Consider the following 8,824-nt stretch of genomic DNA (forward strand, 5'->3'; position numbering starts at 1 on the left):
AAAACTTGTATCATAATGAATACATTCTTTGTACCAGAGTAGCTACTTCCTTAAGCCGTTGGCATGACCTGCCTCTCCTGTGAGCTGGAAGTCAAAGCCACTGGACAGGCAAGTGTTGGGAGGGGCTTTGAGCTCTTGGATAAAGGATTCCGGGTTGCTGACTGCTAATTTCTCTTTAGGGAGGCTTTCATGGGGAGGATGACCCCTGAAAAATAGTAAAAACATACAAAAACAAAAGGTCTGTTATACACTCATACCCCTACAGTTTTTCAGACAGGTTCTTCTCCGTGAGCTTACCGTTAATTCTGGAAGACCATTTCAATCTTTGAGCTCCTTGACAGAACTCTCTTCTAGTACCTCGGCTTTGGGAGTGTCCCACCCAACAGCAGCAGTCGTGGGGGCCGTCTTACCACTTCTATTTTCAGGGTGAAGAATTATTTCCAAGGCTTAGTGAGTTTGTTCTGGAATGAGGCTGAGAAGACTTGGCTTTCTTGTCTCTTCCATCACCTAAATTCCAGGTGAGTCAGACAAACCCAGGACCAATGAAACATCTTAGGGAAATAACATCGTCTCTGTGAAGAACTTGAACCAGGATGAACTATCAACTAACATTAATTTTACTTTAAAAATCAATGACAGCCTATGCTAACTATGATGTGTTTTTTTGTTCTGGTGATTCATTCTTCATTCCAAATACTCATTTTGTGCAGTAAATACGGAAATATGAAGCGCCAGCCCAGTAAATTAGTCAGTGTACTGATAAGTATGTGTTCATTAACTGGACCCACTATTGATTCATGTACATCACTGAAGAGATTAAGAAATGTTGGAATAGTGGATACCTTTCCGTAACACGATTAACTTCTTACTCACGACTCCAGGGTGTATTAAATTTTTGATCTTAAGTGAGAGAACTGTGTAGCTGTCATTTTTGGTTGTCTGGCATCCAAATACCATTTCTGTTCTGGTGAGTCTAAGATGAGTGGAGGTGAAGATCTGGCTCCCCCTCTAGAAGGTGGAGAGGAGTAGGCAAGTCTCCTCTGGATTCCTTGGACCTGCCTGTGGACATTTCACGAAGGCTCAGCTAGTCAGAGGCCCTTTGCCGAGAGTTTGCATGTTCAGAGAGTGACAACCAGGCCAGCGATCGTTCAGAATGGCTGGGCGGAACTGAGCCTCGAGCAGGTGGTGGCAAGTGTCCAGGGCTGAAGATGCCAGGGCCAGCACCTACCCAGCTGAACCTCTGGTGCCATCTAGACTTTGCCATGTACCCCTGAGTTCCTGTATCCAAGGTTAACTCTCTAGTTTTCCTGAAATTCTTTGAGACACCTGGTATCCTTCTAATAATTTTTTTCTGTAAAGTTAGCTGGTGTTGGTTTTATGATTTACGAAAACACTGGCTACATGTTTTCGTAAAACACATACAGTCTATGTGAGAGTAAGATACGTGATATTATTCTGTACGTGGCTCAGTTCTACACTAGGAAGAATTAATTTAAAAACTGTAGTTACTTCAAGGGTCCAGCTGACAAGAAAGCATGTACTCTGCAAAGAGTGTTGTGCTGTGACGTGTTTGTTCAGCGCACCTACTTTCTGCTCACCCTTTGGTGGACAAAGGGCTGGTTAGGGACAGGCCACAGTCTCCATGAGCCTGGTGGAAAGGCAGTGGTATGTTAGAATTCAAAGAGACCTTTGAAACCATCTCATCCAGACCCCTCCTTCTACAAATGAGACCATTTAAATTCAGGCTGGCTGAGCGATTTAGCCCACATTGCATAGCCAGTTAGTGGAAGAGAAAGGCTGTGCTCAGACATCACTCCTGGAGAGCTGCGTTATTCTGCAGGAAAGACAGGTGGGGCAGGGAAAGGAGTGGTGCCAATAGGTATCTAGTTTGCAGAACTGAGGTCAAAAAGTATCGGTTTTGTTATGAGGCCCGGGCAGTCACACACAGTCAGGTCATGAGGTCAAAGCATTGCCACCAAGAATGTCTGAGCAAGTGTCGAGAGGCTGCAAGAATGCAGGGTTGGCTAAGAATTGGATAATCTGGGCGCCAGAGCCAGACCCGAATTCCTCCTCTTGTCCTCAGGATCTGTGGACAAGGAGCTTGCATGTTTAAGCACCTTAAAAAAAAAAAACAACCCTGTTTGTACTTGCCACCTTTTTAAAACTCTCATGAGTTCAAGTTTAACTTCTGGAATATGGGTCCTCCCTTCCTTTGTTGTAAATACTGACATGCCTGAAAGAATCTAATGTCAATTGGACTTCTTACCCATCGGGGACACTGTCTGGTAATTAGGTAAAATTACTCCTTCAGTTTGAGGTGTTTGCTTTATGCTTTGGGCAGGTATTAGTTATATGCTCCCTCACACCCAAGGAACTATTAAGTCATCTGGAAGGATGGAGTTTGACTCATTTAGGCTCGAAAGTAGGCATTTAAAGTCACACTGCCCCTCAGGCATCACTACTGTGCAACTTGCTTTACGGTTACGTTACTGACAGATGGAATGCGTCAAAAGCACTGATGTGCTTCAGGAGAACTCCTCTCTCCTGCACGCCTTTGCCATTTAGAGTTGCCTTTTGTCATTTGATTTATGCCCAATATAGATCTTAGTATTTTTAAAGTTATGATGCTGGGTGGGCAAAAGGTCTGAAGTAAAGGAAACAAATAAACAAAAAACCTCCAAAAACCTGTCTCCAAACTGGGCTGGTGACCGTGTAGGTATGGGCGGGTGGGGTGCCAGCACAGAGAAGACTACAAATATGTAGAAAGAAGAAAGAAAACCAAGAAGTGATCACCTGGTTAAAATACAACATTAAAATATTTTTTTTACAGACCTGGCTGGTGTAGCTCAGTGGATTGAGTGCAGGCCTTCGAACCACGTGATCTCGGTTCGATTCCCAGTCAGGGCACATGCTTGGGTTGCAGGCCAATTCCCAGTGGGGGACTCACAAGAAGCAACCGTACATTGATATTTGTCTCCTTCTCTTTCTCTCTAAAGATAAATAAATAAAATCTAAAAAAAAGAATAACCATCTTTAGAATAACTCACTTTAAAAATATTTCTTTTACAATTTATTGATTAGAGAGAGAGAGGAAGAGGGAAAGAAAGAGAGGAGAGAAACATCACTTTATTATTCCACTTATTTATGCATTCATTGGTTGTTTTATGTGCCCTAACTGGAGATGGAACCCACAACCTTGGTATACTGGGATGCCATTCTAACCAACTGAGCTAGCTCACCAGGGCAAAAATATTTTTAATACTTGAAAATATTTGGTGAGTGTTTTCACATAGTAGTATAATGAAAATAACTAATTATTATAGTCTATATTAAAGTAATGTCTAGGTGATAACTAACAATTGCATAATAGGGATAAGGTGATGGTTTATGGATTGAAGTTGAGGATGTCCTATTTCTTAAAGAATGGGAAGGTTGAGAACTGGAAAATTAAGACTTAATGTCACTTTCAGTTTTGCTTCCAATACAAAGGAAATCATTTCAAGCATGAAATGTTAAAATGGACTGTGAGGCCTTCATACTAAATCTAATAAAACCCATATCTCTAAGTTCTCTGGGAAAATACCTATGTGTTAAAGGCTTCTTGGAAAAGAAAACTACTTTTGGGGGGTGGTGTTTAGAAACCCTTTCTTGTGGCTGAATTTTAAGTGTTCCCTGATGCCCAATAAGACCAATCATGCTTTTGACCAAGTAAGAGAGTTCACCCAGAATATTACCAAAGCCACATTCTGTGCAGACAGTTTTCAAAATCTCATGCAAGGTGGCAAAGGAAATGTAGTATGAAAAGAACAGGAAGACGTTTTCAACATCCTAATGGATTCTTCCTGGTTTACCTTCCTGACCAGGATTCAGAGGGAGTTCATCTGAGTGGCTGGAGTCACTGCTGCCCCTGGTCAAGTCAGTGCTCGGAGGGGGACTGGGTACACTCCTTCCTCTGATCCCCTGCTTGCTCACAATGTTCTTTCCCACCCCATCTTCTTCTCTTTGCTTTTCTAAATCTTGGAAAAGATTTAGAAAATCTTTTGCACCTCCTTGGAAACCCAGGTCACTTCCTCCACAGAGCCTTTGCGGACCATCCTGACTACTACGGCGTAGTCCTGTTGTGAGTTTCTATAAATGTATCCATGGAAGCAATCTTTTGGTCCTTATTTGTACATAGACTTTTAAAAAATATCCCCTGCCTTCTTAGCTAAATTCTAAACTCTCTAAGGTCCAGGTCTCTGATGAGTGAATTGCTGGCAGCGCCCCCTCAGCATAGGCAGTGAACGCTGGGTGACCTGTCAGCAGCCCTACTCAGCGTGATGACTCACTGTCAGCTCTGCAGAGAAAAGGAACCGGCATGTGGAGGATAAAGCCACCATCCGACTTCCAAGTCCAGACTCAGTGTGAGTCTCGTGTTGGGACGGATTTCTGAGATAACCCCATAGCCTTGCAATAAACACACGCTTAGTTTCAACTAACATGAGAACACTTCTGTTACTTGGTGCAAAGACCTGTGGCCCTGACAAAATGAAATGAGATCCTGGATCTATAGTTGTTAAAGGGAACATGCAGTTTCTCAGATAACCTTGGACGATATCAACTAATTGAAGCAGGAAGCCCCAGGGGCCAGCTGAATGGACTACCTGAGTCCGAAAGCTTTTCCTGAGAACTTCCTGAGTGTAGGCCTTGATGCTGGGTGTGTGAACATGGCAGATGTTTTTGATGTCTCATGTCCTATCCTCTTGGACCACCTCTAATTTCAGCCGGGCCCCCGTTACCTAAGAGTGACCTTGAGAACTTACCCTTTAAAGGCTTTTTCTCCTTTCTTGCTTTAATCTCCTGTATCTGCTTTTAGGATCACATCGCAAATAAACTACCTGTTCCTGTAACAGTGGGGAACTGTAACCCACCCCACCATTCTTTTGACATTGTTTCTGTCATCGCTGAGTCTGACTAATATGTAGCTTGTCGATGAACAGTATGTTTGTATAAGAGTCCTAGAAACTAAAGAAGGTACAGACTCCGACCTTCAGTCATCGAAGCTCTGGGAGATTTGCTGACCTTCAACAGTAAAACCAGGGTGACGTAGAGTCAGGATGAGGAAAACCAGGATGACACACATCGGACCATCACTTCACCAGTTTCAAGGTTCTTATCAGAATGGATTGTGCTGGTTTTACACGCAGAGAACTTTTCAACCTCCTCCCTTTTATCTCTTTGGTCTGCTTTCCCTCTCTCCTTATGAAAACCTCTGTCTGCATTGAGATGTGGAGATGGGCTTTGAGATATGAGTCCCCCATCTTCAAGGATTACTGGCATCTGAATAAACTACTTTTCTTCTTATCAGCACCTGTCACACAGGTTTGGCTTTCATGGTGGCACGCAGCCAGACCTGCATTAGGTTACATTCCCAGACCTTGTCTAGGAACTTGAACTAAGACAGAGAGATATACAGGATATGCTATTTGCCCATAAGTGTCTTATAAGTTTAGATGGAATATTTGCACATGGCACTCTTTGTTTTTTAAAGATTTTACTTGTTTATTTTTTTGGCAGAGGGGAACTCAGGCATGTGCCCTGCAACCCAGGCATGTGCCCTGACTGGGAATCAAACCAGCAACCCTTTGGTTTGCAGGCTGGCGCTCAATCCACTGAGCCACACCAGCCAGGGCTGCACATGCATTCTTAGAACACTATAAAATGAAATTAGCCCTGGCTGGTGTAGCTCAGTGGATTGAGCGCGGGCCTGCAAACCACACAATCGCGGTTCGATTCCCAGTCAGGGCACATGCCTGGGTTGTGGGCCAGTTCCCAGCAGGGGACTCATGAGAGGCAACCATACATTGATATTTCTCTCCTTCCCTTCCTCTCTAAAGATAAATAAATAAAATATAAAAATAAAATAAAATAAAATAAATAAAATGAAATTAAAAGGCAGATTTTAATTAAATGACCCACAAGTATAATAAGATAGACTCTACTCCATATGGTTAATATAGATTTTGTTAAACTTTAGTAATGATTCTCTGAGCTCTGATAGCTCTAACTAAAAAGATAATTCTGGTTCTTCCAGAATTATTTGTTTTTCAATATTTTATTAATCTCATATCTTACTGAAGCATTATTCTATTCTCAGCTAAGTATGAAGAGGTGAGATTGGTACATTTTGTAAGCATCTTCTTGGTGATCTGTAATTATAACCTGTCATTTAAATGATATTCTATTCAACTTTATAGAGCTTAAACATCCCTTAACTTTTTACTTCTCCTAACACTAAATGAAACCCTTAGGTCTTGACAAAATTGTTTTGAAACATGTTGTGAGAATAAACACAATTAATTACAGTTATCATTTTGTACTGGGGGCCATATTTTAAAGGAAAAAGAAAAGGAACTTAATATTTTAATTGCAAACTAATATAATAACAATATGAAAAAAGTTATGAGTGAATAAAAACACCATTGATAGAAGCATACCATCAAAATTTCTTATTTTAATTTTTTATGATTGGCTATATTATAGAAATATTTTAAACAGTTGTAGCATTCGTGAAATTTTGTATTCAACCTTTCATTGCGGGACTTTTGGAGAGCTTGGAGACGTCATCTTGAGACATTAGCTACTCACATGTGACATTCTGGGATTATAAGCAAGAGGCCTTCCCCGCCCACTGGATGGGATTCTAAAGGAAAGCATTTTTTTCTCAAGTCAACTACCTTGTCTTCTAGCCTTGTTCACATCAGGGAATCTGGTTTGTGCCATGGTTACGAAAGAGGTCACTATGGAATTCCTTAAAATATCAAGTTTTAAATATGTTTTTATGATTTTTTTTATTTTTTTTTAAATTTTATTTATTTATTTTTTAGAGGGGAAGGAGAGAGGGAGAGAAACATCAATGTATGGTTGCCTTTTGTGCCTCCCATGCTGGTAGTTAGCCTGCAAGGAACCAGCCTGCAACCCAGGTGTATGTCCTGACTGGGAATCGAACCGCGATTGTCTGGTTCGCAGGCCCGCGCTCAATCCACTGAGCTACGCCAGCCAGGGCTGTTTTTATGATTTTTTTAAAGCCTTTTAAAAATATGTCTTATGAAAACAGGGCATTGTTAGGGTTTGCATTTCAGAATCTGGGAAAGACCTTTCTTTAACGCTACATTTTGATTTGTACTTTCTTCCAAGCCCTGTGACCGCGAGAGTTGGCCCTCGAGACAAGACGATGTGCCTCACGGTGGGTTTTTTATGTTTGTTTCTGCTGGGCTTTTAGTGGTGGAACCTTTTACTCTGAACGCTCCTGTTCTTCAGTTCTAGGAATTTTTCTTTCATTACTCTTTGATGATTTATTTGTTTCTATTTCCTGTCTTCTGTTTTTTCTGGGTCTTCTGTTTTTAGCATGTTCATCCTCTTGGATTAATCCTATATGTAATTTCTCTCCTATTTTCATCTCTTTGTCTTTTGTTCTGCTTTTGGTAATATTTTCTCAACTTTGTCTTTCAACTTCATAAGTGATTTTTTGCATAATTAACATCCTACTTGAACAACTGAGATGTATGGGAAATATCAAGAGTACTTTATACACACAGCTGTCAGTAGAAGCCAGGCACGCCAGCAGTGTGCGAGGTGGTGTGTCAGCTAGGCCCCTGCATGGAGCACGCCGCTGAGGACACCAAGCGTGGCCACTGTGCATGCAGCATTGATTTGTTTTTTAATGTTTTTGGTGAGACCTGGTATCATAGTTTTTAATTTCTAAGAACTCCTTTTTTGGCATCTCTACATTCTTTATCTGTAGCTGCCTTCTTTTATTACACAGACTTATTACAGACTTACTATCTTCTTTAGTCTCTCTGAGGTTATTATGAAGATCATTTTGAAGTTTTCTTCTTTTCATGGTGTTTATGTTGTCACATCACATGCACATGGTGTTAAATCTAGTGGAAGAGACTCTTAAAAAATGTAAGGAGAAATTCCAGAGTTGAATCTCATTGGCTGGGACTGGCTGCACTCTGGTGTTTGCTCATCCTGGAACCAGGCCAGTGTGGGCGCAGCATACTTTTCAGCTGAGAGTAGATGGGCGCTCTTTCCCTACAGCTGGAACCGAGGGCGGGAGAAGAGAGGGCCTTCAAAAAAAAAACACCAAAAAACAAAACTAGGAGGCTGTTTCTAGGAAAAGTGCAAAGGGATATCGGAGGCCCAAAAATAACAAATACATTTAGCGTAGCACCTGGGTCAGGGATTTCCTCTGAAACAGCCTGGCTTGGGGGTCACAAAGCAACGGCTGAGTCCCTGTGGTGACCAGTTACTCACAATTTCAAGGCAAGCCAGTCTGTCCCCAGACACTGCTGCTTTTTAAGAAAGTCTTGTCTTAGGCCAAAGTCTAGCTTCCTGTAGCCATCATCCGTGACCCTAGCCCTGCCCTTGAGGGTACCCTGGAGGTCCGTGAAGGCAGCTCTCATGTTACCAGGTCTTTCTTTTCAGACTCAATATCACCCGTTGCTGTAGGTATTTCTAATCTAAGAGAATTTTGAGTCCTTTCTCCATCTTAGACCCTCTCTTTTTCCATCCTGTTTTGTGCATTTCGGTATAACACAAGCAGCCTAGATTACAAGGTACCCTTGTTTAGTACTTTCGAGTAGATTCACATTAATTTTGGAATAAGTAGAGTTCATTTATTCACTCGCTATGTATTGAGCTTCTGCTACTATAGTTCTTAAACCTTTGTCACACATTACAATCACAAGGAAAGCTTAAAATTTCTAACACCTAGCCACAGCCCAGATTAAAATTGGACCCTCTGGGATGAGGGGTTGGGAATTCTGGCACCGGTATTTTT

Source organism: Sturnira hondurensis, unplaced genomic scaffold, assembly GCF_014824575.4.
Source record: "Sturnira hondurensis isolate 20B ecotype Veracruz unplaced genomic scaffold, ASM1482457v3 Scaffold0021354, whole genome shotgun sequence".
NCBI lineage: Eukaryota > Metazoa > Chordata > Mammalia > Chiroptera > Phyllostomidae > Sturnira > Sturnira hondurensis.